General features: G+C 39.7%; 2 protein-coding genes across 6 annotated transcripts in view; one reads left to right on the top strand and one right to left on the bottom strand.

Annotated features, from left to right (window-relative positions):
* The window catches only part of LOC105558527 (phytanoyl-CoA dioxygenase, peroxisomal-like), a 96,857-nt gene that overhangs the window by 7,328 nt on the left and 77,343 nt on the right, over positions 1–12,186 (bottom strand). The gene's annotated exons all lie outside the window — the stretch shown is intronic.
* LOC105558528 overlaps positions 5,349–12,186 on the top strand; it is a 63,141-nt gene continuing 56,303 nt past the window's right edge. The window contains exon 1 of the mRNA XM_012006254.1: positions 5,349–5,551. The gene's annotated coding sequence lies outside the window, so the exon portion shown is untranslated. The remainder of the gene's footprint in view (positions 5,552–12,186) is intronic.

Genomic DNA, 12,186 nt, shown 5'->3' with positions numbered 1-12,186 from the left:
GGGACCGTGGGCAATTGCAACGTGATCAATCGGGACCGTGGTCAATTACAACGTGGTCAACCGGGACCGTGGGCAATTGCAACGTGGTCAATCGGGACTGTGGTCAATTGCAACGTGGTCAATTGGGACCGTGGTCAATTGCAACGTGGTCAATCGGGACCGTGGTCAATCGGGACCGTGGTCAATTGCAACGTGGTCAATATCAACGTGGTCATACACAACGTGGTCGATATTAACGTGGTCAATCGGGACTGTGGTCAATATTAACGTGGCCAAACGGGACGCTCCCATTGACTCAGTTCAGCTCTTCCTCTCTTTCTATATCTTACCATCGACGCCTCCTACGGATGACGCAGTCTGGTATATAATTTTATGGTAAATACCTACTGAGAATTCTTGCGCTTTATAAATACATAACAAGCTATCTAAATAGAAAACCGTCTAGATTGTTTCAACACACCTTCAAAATAATCCGGTAACTAATTTTGTCCCTTAACAGCTGATAAACAGCCGTAAATTGTGGTTGTGTTCCGACATTCACTGCCAGTACTGAAAATGTATAGTATACGTGACGTAAACTATAGATTTGCAGTACTGGCAGTGAATATCGGAACACAGCCTGTGTATGTAACAAGATTCCTAGTCATATGACATCGTGCATGCGCAAACGTACTTGTTACATAGGAATCGTATTACATTCACATTTTAAGGCTGTTTATCAGCTGTCAAGAGAAAAGATTAGTTATACTGGAGTATATTGAAGATATTCTGAAACCAAGACTGTTTTTATTTTTATCTCCCCCAGATATCTTGTTTATTTATGAAGCGCAAGAATTTTCAGCATGTCATTTCTCGCTTCTGACGTTACGATTTCCAACATGGCTGTGACGAGGCCAGTAATTTAAAAAAAGTATCATTTCGACAAGATACAAATCATTTATTACGTATAACGTAAGAAAAATCTGTTTTTTTAACACATCGCTAATTTATTAGAGAAGAAAAGCGCGCATGCGAGAAAGAAGGGAGCTGGCTAATGTCGTTTCCACCTGTATCGACATTGCCGATTATCGATTGCGAGATAAGTACTTTGCGGCTGTTTACGAATCTATTCAAATTTGTTTCATCGTGTCACGTATCCCCCAGGATTTTCTACATTGTTTAAACGAATATAATGCAGCGGGAAAAGGTATTGTTTCGTCTTGGTCTCTCTTGCAATTTTCACTTTATGAATATTTATGGTGCTTGTTGAGGGAATATCATGTTACGCGGTAGCTTCAGCAAGCATTTCATTACAATTCATAAATTTGTAGACCAGTCGTAGGAATCGGTTCGTGGTGAACTTTAGCTATTTGTCTATAAATGGTGGAATCTTTCGTTACGTTTTGCTCTAATTGAGAACAGATATGACCAAAAATTGCTGAACGCATCAGTTTTTATATGATATAACCGAAACACGCGCGCTTAATAAAAGTAAAATTTAATATACTTATACGTAGAAAGTTTTCTTCTATTTTAAATTACGTCATACGTCTCGATTGTATACTGCTTTCCAGTCGGAAATAATTAATCAAGTTGACGTTGTGACCGTGTTGGCTCCCTCTGGAGCCAGGAGCCATTAACAGAATAATAATAACAAGTTGACGTCAATTTTACATCGATGAATAGTCGGTGTCAAATCCTGATTGATGTCAGTAAATACCCACTAACAGCTACATAACATCGGTATTATAAATTCTTACTCAACAGTATAAGTGTTATGTACGATATCTATTATATTACATTTATTTGTTAAATGAGAAATTATACAGGGTGTTGTGTAATACCCACCTCACTTCTTATTTACAGATAGACTGACAATGAGTTGAAAAGTCCTGTACCAGTTTGCAACTTTCGCAATGGTTAACGAGTTATTAATTATTAAAAATCGCTGTCTTAGCCCGGCCTACCGTCCAATTCGATCGGCATTGCTAGGCGTTCGAAAAGTTGTTGACACACGGCGCAACGGCTACGTATAATAAACAACTCTCTGCGCGCCGATCGCGGGACGGCCGCACTTGTCGCGCGCTTGATTTGGGCAGAAGCCTGGGCTAAGACAGTGAACTTTAATAATTAATAACTCGTTAGCTATTGCGAAAGTTGCAAAATGATACAGGAATTTTCAACGTAGTCTAGTCCGCTCTATCTGTAAAGACATGAGAGGTGAGGCGAGTATTACATAACACCATGTACAATAACATTGATGTTATGTAACTATCAGTTGGCGGGAACTTTGATCTGAGCATAATTGTTAATTGATTAATTACAAATATTTTTATAAGATTTTTATGTCTTTGGTCAATTGTACATCAAATAAGTAAATACATAAATATGTATTCTAGGTATTGTGCTTCTCGACTTTGCATCGTCATTCCACAGGAAGAAATTAGGGCTTGCATTAACATGAGGAATCGGCTGCAAGCAGTAATTCAACAATGCGGAGGAAACACACGTTTTTCAAATTTAAACACACACACACACACAAGTGAGAGGCAAGGGGACTCACTTTAATCAAGCACCCCAAAAATGAGTCCTACACACACACACACGCACACGCGCACGCACACGCACACGCACACGCACACGCACACGCACACGCACACGCACACGCACACGCACACGCACACACGCACACGCACGCACACGCACACATACACACACAAACGGCTCTTTTCAGGGCCATATGATGTGCAAAATCCGACCGGCAACCTGGTATATGCCAATAATGCAAGGGTTACTTTAAAGTACTGTATCCTTGCGAAAAAAATGGCAGCGACTTTTTTTTTAAATTTAAGAGGAAGGTTCGTACTTTATGTTCCTGCAAACAGCATCCCCGAAAAAAAAATGTAGCAAGTCCATGCACTCCGTTAAACTATGTAATTTTCAATATAACAAACATGCCCTCACATTTAAGGTATTACAGTGGTAGGGATGCATCACACCTAAAATCGAACTATAGTATCTTAAAGTAGAGATTTCAAGCTTTAATTTAAAAAAAAAAACATAATTGTATAACGATGATTTTCGCGGAGTTACCGTCAGTCAACGTTGACCAATTTTTGCATAAAATTTTTCTATGCCATATTTCTTTTGAGCAGTGTACAAGATATTTGTGTATCCTGGATATTCAATCTGTGTAGTATTTTGATTTTATCTATATACATAAATTGTGTATATACCTTTTATATAATATACCTTGTGTATACGGATAAAGCCAAAATATTATACTACGCAGGTCGAATATCCATTGAATATCCATTTTCTTTCCAGTTGGACGGAAAACAATAGAAATCCCAAATAAATATCACAATCGCTGAATTATGTATAATATGGATGTGTATTATGAAAAACAATTATAATAAAATAAACGATGGCAAAAATATCAATCAGGCGTTTTGACGTCGACCATTTATCGATGCAACGACGTCTAAGTGACGTCGATTTGACGAATCGTTTCCAAGTACCCACTTCTGAAAGAATGTACTCTGATAAGACGCTCGTCTAGTGAAAGGGAGGTCCAGGTTCAAGCCCTGGCTGAGGTAAAGTTTTCACAATAAATGAAAAAAATAAAATCATGTGGACACTAACATCCGTCTTGGCTCTTATATCCTTTATTACTTCGTATCTGTGATTTCACATCAGAGCCTTATGAATTTTATTTGTGCACTCTAACAAATCCCGCGGGATTTGTCCGAATTTGTCGAGAAGGGTGAATCGGTATCTTCTTAAGTGGACTCGTAGAATTGATCCTAACGCTAGCGGGTGAGATTTAAAAGAACGACAGAGGAAAACGTTATACGATCGCAAGTGACAGTGCGCCTCTGATATTGTCAGATTTCGCGGTGCGTCGAATTTGCACTTGACTCGCGATTCGTGTACTCGTACCTGTCGAAACAGATTACACGCTGTCGATTCAATTCCCTCTCGACGTGTGTTGATACGAAAGCAGCAATCCAATAACCGGTGGATTAATCCTTTACACCCCATTTGAGAGTACGGCCGACGACGACGAGTAATTATCGGTTTGCGCGAATTGCATGCCGATTACTTGGGAATTGTAACAACGCGAAAAATAATTCCTCACATGTGTGTGTGTGAACAAACAACCGATCAACCGAGAAAAATCTATTACCAGCAGCATTTATGAAGAAACTACTTGTACAATATTAATTTATAATAAATCAGCCAACTCACAAGTTTATTAAAAGATATTACTAGGTATCCAAAATTTCATTTACACTTGTTGGACCTTCTAAACTAGATAATGAACTACCATATTTTATGCCATCAAACGTCGAATAATAAATAGTAGTACAGTCAAGCTAATTTGTAGTACAAAGTGGAAGGTGGGAACAAACGAGCTAATATAGATTTAAATAGTATAATTTAAGAAAAGAATTGGAATAATGAATTCATACATTTTTATAATACTGACTCATTATAACTTTTAATTTAATTTCATGCTAACTATTGTTCGACCATCTGCCATTATTTCTTTGAATATCTATTATTTGTATTATATAATTCAATATATATTTCTATATATAATTCAATATATAAATATATATTGAACATCTATTGATGTTGAGCATCAGCGTTGTTAAAATTAAAAATTTTCCCCTCTCGTTTCTTTTAACCACGTGTTGCTGAAGAAGGTCAATTTTTGTATTGATTGACGAGTGCTTAGTGATATCTCTTAATGGCTCGCGTGTTTGGGCGCTAATTTATTCATAACTTTTTTACTTAAAAACGGTCTTCTTATAATTCAATTTATAATATTAATCGATGATAAGCTATTTATCAATTCAACATCTCGAAACGGCAATCATGGACGTGAAAAGCGAACGCGGAGAGAATACAATGGACATCAACATTCGGAAAAGAGGAGAGAGAACTTGAATCTTCGCAGCTCAAATTTGCGGGGTCAAGTCAGTCATTTTTATTTCGAAGCGACAAAGGCAAACGGCTAGATTGATAAGAAATCTGCCGTTCCAAGAGCGAGACCGCGATTCTCGTACGGTCCGGCACCCCGGAAGCGCCGTTTGCGCGCGTCGATGGAGGCGTCGCGACGCGCCGACGTGGTCGCTCTCGCCCGTTTCCTTTCCCCCCTCGCTCTCTTCGCCCAACGACTCTAGCACGTGGCATCAAAGAGAAGGATATACATCGGGGTAGTCGGTCTTCCCGGCCAAACGACGACGACCCTTGCTCGTCGTCGTTTCAATCGCGCGCGCGGTGTCGAGAGCTCCTCTCACCCGAAAGTCCGAATAATACCGTCCCCCGGTTGGTCATCTCGTCGACCCGGAGCGATCGCCGGAGTACCTTGCGACGCGATCGAGTCGATTTCGAGCGCGGATTCTATTCCGGTATGTGGAATCTACATCGTTAAGTTCCCGCTGAGGAGATCAGTATCGCTGCCTTCTGGGCCATCCTCGATCGCTCGCCAGAGACGAGGGACAAACATGAAAGTCAGTTGATTTCATCCCCGGAACGGTCTGGGGATAGATTACATCATCCGGTAAGCTCGGAGAATCTTGTTGCAAAGTTACAGCTGTTTCCGACTAAATTTTAACTCGTTCGTGTATTTTAAATCTACGAGATAGATTGGTCAGTTACACGACACGCAATGATAGACCGTACGGGTTATCTATTCCGAAGGGACAATTATAATTGAATTTTGAAAATCATGGTGAAACGAAAATGCCGTCACACAAGCTTACGTGCGTCGCATTGAAAATAAACGAACTCGATCTCGTAATTGTAACAATACGAGTCATGTATTCCGAGACAATTATAATTGAACTTTGCAAAGCATGGTACAACAAAAACACCTGTCAGCTTTACGTCGCTTTGAAGATAAACAATCTTGTAATTAGGTAACAATACAAATTACCTAATCTTTCCGAAACAATTGCAACTGAACTGTGAAAATTATGGTAAAATGGGAACGCCGTCTCAAGCCATTTAAAAAATAAACAAACTGGATTCTGTAATTGTATAAATAACGGTACGAGTTATTCATTCCGAAAGAACAATTATAATTAAGTTTCGGAAATTATAATAAAACGGAAATGTCGTGACACGCTTACGTCGCTTTGACAGAATGGAGATTTTTATCTACTTTCTCGCATCTACGTCCATTATCTTAACAGTTGATTTCGTAAAAATCTAATTCAGCGGCACGGTAGAGGCACGAAATACACATTAACGCGTCGCGAGCCATTTCCTCCACGCTCGCCTCGGAGACGTATTTTTAGCGAAAGTCTACACCGTCGTACGCGGATTAATACACGTTAACGTGAACAATAAATTTCTCCCACAATAGTGCACTTCAGAATTCGGGAGGTCGGTGGAACGGCTTTCTCACGTCTGTTCAGGAAAAAAATTATTATGCAATTTAACAAGTTTTTGACTCGACGAAGCGCGTTCGTTCCGTTCACGGTTCGACTCGGCAAAAATTTCATTCGTCGCCATCGGCGCGGAGGAAGTCCCGTCTGCGGAAACGAAAGCCCGTCGTTGTCGCTCTGCGACGTGGCGATTAATTGTCTCAAAATCGCCTCGGAACGGCAAAAGTCCTCTCGCGGGAAGGACGCGAAGAGACCCTCGGCAGTGGAGAATCATCCGCGCGCGTATCTGCGAGAATAGAAACGAGTTTACGGAGGCAGGCAGACAAAATCGATATACATCGCGTTAATAATGAAGCGGCAAGGTCTATAACCTTCCGCAAGCGGAGTCGGAATCGACCTTTCTCGCGGGGGATATAGAGACACCGTCTCTCTTTCTCTCTTTCTCTCTCGCTCCCTTTGCGCGTGGCATTTCCGCGGCCGCGACCGCATGGAACTTTTGTCTACGCACAAGAGAGAGCGCGGCTTCTTTTTTCCTCCTCATCTCTCGCACTACGCGGCAGCTCTACTCCGGCGTGCGAAAATTTTACTCTCGCTCGCTGCGAATCGCGTGACAGCTCATCCGACTTTGGCCGCAAATGTCACGAATCGAGATAAATATCAGATCGCACGGGTGCATTTTGTCTCGTATTGGCGAATTTTTACGACGGGTACACTGGAGGATTGGTAATCCGATAATTGCGCGACAATTAATTGCGACGATATAATTATAGAATCTCTCAATGTTCCCCGTGCTGATCTCGTTACGCTCTTCATACCGAATGTTGTTACGCAGTTCGTCGAGGCAACGAGCGATTGCGTTTTTCATTAGCGTCGAAAACGCGTTTCCGTTCACTGGCTGATGCAAATCTTTCCCGCCCTTGCCGTTTTCCAAGTCCTCGACTCCGTTGAAACAATGAGCGACACTTATTTCCACCAATACGATGTTTACAATCCAAATCGCATTCCAGTTCTCCGGTTCTCCGGCTCTCTTTCTAGCATTTTTCGCCGAGCAATAAAGCGTGGCGTGACGCAACTACGCGAGATTATTCGATACGTATCGAGACTACATGATAACCGATGGTGAGAAAAACATGAATTTATTCGTCGAGGAATTTCGCATTTTTTGTAACATACTTTTTTTCATTATTACACTACAACAATACATTACGTCATTTAGCATTATCCTTATTTTTACATTTTAGAGTAGGTTGTTCCATTCGCTTGATAAGTTAGTTAATAGTCAAAACATTTTTTAATTAATAATTAATACATTATATCATCCATTCTTACTAAATTGGCAGATATTATTTCAATGTATTCTGATTAGTTTTTCAGTCTCATTTTTTTATTAAATTTACCCATACAGCATTTACATGAGAAAGATCTCTTTAAGGGGATCCTAACGCCGTCTGTTTTATCGACGTTCTTTGTTACAAGTAATCTTTCAATTGGCTTTATAGAAATGCAATTTCCAAGTCCTTGACTCCGTTGAAACAATGAGCGACACTTATTTCCACCAATACGATGTTTACAATCCAAATCGCATTCCAATTCTCCGGTTCTCCGGCTCTCTTTCTAGCATTTTTCGCCGAGCAATAAAGCGTAGCGTGGCGCAACTACGCGAGATTATTCGATACGTATCGAAACTATACGATAATCGATGGTGAGAAAAGCACGAATTTATTCGTCGGGGAATTTCGCATTTTTTGTAACATGCTTTTTTTCATTATTACACTAGAACAATACATTACGTCATTTAGCATTATCCTTATTTTTACATTTTAGGGTATGTTGTTCCATTCGCTTGATAAGTTAGTTAATAGTTAAAACATTTTTTAAATTAATAATTAATACATTATATCATCCATTCTTACTAAATTGGTAGATATTATTTCAATGCATTCTGATTATTTTTTCAGTCTCATTTTTTTATTAAATTTACCCATACAGCATTTACATGAGAAAGATCTCCTTAAGGGGATCCTAAAGCCGTCTGTTTTATCGACATTCTTTGTTACAAGTAATCTTTCAATTGGCTTTATGGAAATGCAAAACTCTTTTACGGAATTAAAGTACGCAGTAAAATCTAGACTATGCTGGTCGATTTTATATAAAAAACGAAAAAAAATTTACTAATTTTTGGTACTCTTGACGACAATATTTGCTTGATACAAGAATTCTACAATAAATATATACAAAATGAGACCAGCATACTCTAGGGACAACATATAAGAACAATATCGTGCAATTAGAACTAAGATTAATAGCCTAGAAAAAAAGATTACTTCTAATAAACGCAAGTCCAGAAATCCAAGTCTAGAAGAAGAGGAAAAGAGCAGTATGGCGTGTAGAAATGGTTAGTAAAGTTATATGGTACCCATACGGCACCGAAAGATTGCAGAAATATTGCATACACCTTTCACGCAACATTGTAACATTGCATGGAGCTTGCGAAATGTTTCAGCAACGTTGTTGCAAGCTTGAAGCAACATTGAAATGTCCTCCCTCAGATGTACCTATCACAATGTAACATTGCAGTAATGGCACGGTGCAATGTATTTGTAATATTAATTTCATTATACGTTATTTATATGAATATGCAGGATACTTATGATTTTAATAGATTGTTCGGAAAGTTCGTTTTAAATTTCCTATACATATATGTATTTATAATAGATAGAAAATTTGAAACAAACTTTCCGAACAATCTAATAAATAAAATTTGCGAATGTAAAGACACCCAAGAGATATGTATGAAAAAATTGCAACAATTTTTGTTATCGCTCTTGGATGTCTATTATATTGTATATTCTCAAACTTCATGTATTAAAATCTGAAGTACCCCACCGATACCATGCAGTAATATCGGAAATCACGAGACTATTAGGCGTCGCTATACATGCTATTAGGCTGCGTTTGGAATACATGAGAAATAATATAAATTTGAAAAATCTAAATAGTATTATAATACGTTACAAATATATTTTGCAAACTTTATAATATTTCTACAAGGTTACTGAAACGTTGTTGGCGAAATATTACAATTGAATGTCTCCGAACCGTCTGTGCAATATTACATTGTAATTTGCAATGTTGCAATGTTCCTGAAATGTTTCTGAAAGCTTTGGTGCTGTATGGGTATTGACGATACTAGAATTCGATCCAAAATCTCTGTCTGAGCAATGTGTAGCTAATAAAATTGCTGCTTTCTCATAAAAGTTGCAAATTGATTGGCTATAAAGTTCTCGGACCGAGTAGAACGTGGAATTAAAAATCTCGATAATTGACGCTTTTAATTCCGTTTCCTATCTTATCGACACTGCTCGAGTTCTGCCCGCGATTTATTTTTCTTATTTTTTCACAATAATTTTTACACATAACAAATAGTTAAAAAGGTTAAGAAACACGACACATTAAACATGAACAAAAGAAGTGAAGCATGACGCGAACGTGAAAGAGAAGTGAAGCACACCGCCCATCGAGAAAACCAATCAGCATCGCGGAAAAGAGGCCTCGACTGTTCGATATTAACGACATTCACGCCGGTAACGTCTCTTTTTTAGAAAGGGATTATAACTTCTAACTCTTCCCGTATATTTTTGTTTGCCCCAGTCACCTTCGTGTCGCCCTAATTACTCCGGGATCTCGTTAGTCTTTCCTTTGACGTACCGTGAAATATAATACGCGAAACCCAGTTTCGATGAAAATGCATGTTCCGTCGCTTATTTTGCCGGTTTATCGAGAGGCGGAGTCGAGATTACGACCCATTAAATTACCGTGCTTGATTAGCAACGCCTCGTTAAGCAACCTTGGTAACAATTATAATCTGATGGGAAGAAGATATTATGCTGTAACGCGAAACATCTTATATTCTCTGCAAAATGTTAACGACGTCTCGCGAACGTGTATCCAGCTGGAAGGACACGGGCTGGGGACACAATTGAGAAATATCGTACGAGATTGGAATCACAATCGCAATCGCAATTAAATGCAGAGGAGACTAATACAATACAATTGTCCAGCGCTATCGTCGCCGAACGATTGAATCTCGAGCGAAGAACACGCGTTCTTCATCTCGCGTTCGTCTCACGTCATTTGAGCGGCCCGTAATCGTCGCGCAAAGTTCCCCAAAGTGGAAGAGATTTAATTAGCTTGGAAAGCGGTGCCTCATGCCTTCGCGGTGTTTCCGGTGCGGAGAGGCCGAGCGTCGCGGAGCGGCCGATAGTGAAGGGTTTACGGAGAAGAGAAGAGCGTACTATACATATATCGTGCACGCGACGCCACTTGGCCGGCATGCAGAAGCCTAGACTTGGCTAGACTTCTAGGCACCCTCGCTTGATAAAGGAACGATGCTCGGCTAGACGCGCCGTCGTGCCAAGGCCCGCAAGAAAAATCTCGCCATTTGTACTAACCAGACGGACTCCGTTTCCCCTCTGCGGCTCTGTCTCCGCCCTGCCGGAAGTGATCGCTCTGACCCAGTCGTCGCGTCAGTAAAAAATGCGGCTAGTTTTTTTTAAATAAAAATCGCTCTTTCCGGAGAAATTTTGATTTGTAGGTACGTAGATACGACTCCGTGACTCCTCCCACTCCTTCGCGTAGTTCACTTTACGACGCGATACTTTGCATCTCGTACCGGCTCGTTTGTAAACGGTTGCCCGCGGACACGACGTCCGCGCAAAATCCATTTGTTGTCGGAATCTACGAAACGGCATATTCCTCCGCCTGCAGTCTGTGCTTTCAGGAATCGTCAATTATCCTTGCCTCGCGAGGCAAAATAAAGGTCTTACGACATTTCTTTTCTTCAAAACGGAAACGCCCGTCAGTTTTTCCCTTTTTATATTTTATATGTGTATACATAAAAGGGCGCATTGCTCTCGACGGGTATCTTGAATCCGCGCAATCCTCGCGAGCATCGCGTCGGCAAAAGTTGTTAGCGATGAAGCAGCTTTATCATATTGACTTTCTGCCGTTACGCTCCGAGTATCTTAACCGATATAAATTCCTCCTTTGAGCATCGCGATCTTTGAGAAAAGAGAAATACCGCAAATACAACTTTACATCGCGCTAAATGCAGCGTCTACCCTCAGATCAGTGGAATGCTCACACAGAACGAAGTCAAAATGACATCGAAACGTCATCACGACTGTCTTAAGTTACCTTTTGATTGTGACAAAAGTTATTCAAATTTCAATTTTGAAATTTAGAGATGCCGTTTGACACGACTCATTTTTAATACTTATAATTAGGACTTAAATATAGTAACAATGAGTAGTGACGGGTACAAAATGTTCGTTTTTACAAAAATAATACTATTCTCCAATAACTATTTCTACAGAGGCAACATCTGCAGACAAATTGTTTTCCAAAAAGTTGCAGATGAGAAAGCATACAACATGTTTTGTTATTAAAAACATTGTGAGCAAATTTGTAGTAGAAATTTACCAATATCTGTTGGCAGACTACATGATAAAGTGACGGCAAATAGCGAGCAGATCTGTTGAAAAACTACGAAGAAGATTGTCGAAGTTGATGGCAAATTGATGGCAAAAACTGAGCGGGCTGCTGACATGACTTGTCGACAGATTGGTAGCAAACTTTGTTGTTTGAGATTTATATTTTGTAACTTTCCCGCTAGATGGACGCGTGGCATAAGATTTTCTCGTAAGGAGAAAACTGCACGCGGTGTTATAAATCAAAATTGCTCATTTGTAATTATATATAACTTTGCACAATTGTACACAATTATATATAATTACAAATAAGTAAG

This window comes from Vollenhovia emeryi, unplaced genomic scaffold (assembly GCF_000949405.1).
Source record: "Vollenhovia emeryi isolate VEMERY1.0 unplaced genomic scaffold, V.emery_V1.0 DF939336.1, whole genome shotgun sequence".
Classification (NCBI taxonomy): Eukaryota; Metazoa; Arthropoda; class Insecta; order Hymenoptera; family Formicidae; genus Vollenhovia; species Vollenhovia emeryi.
Note: the sequence above shows the minus strand (reverse complement) of the source record. Positions and strands in the feature narration are given on the sequence as shown.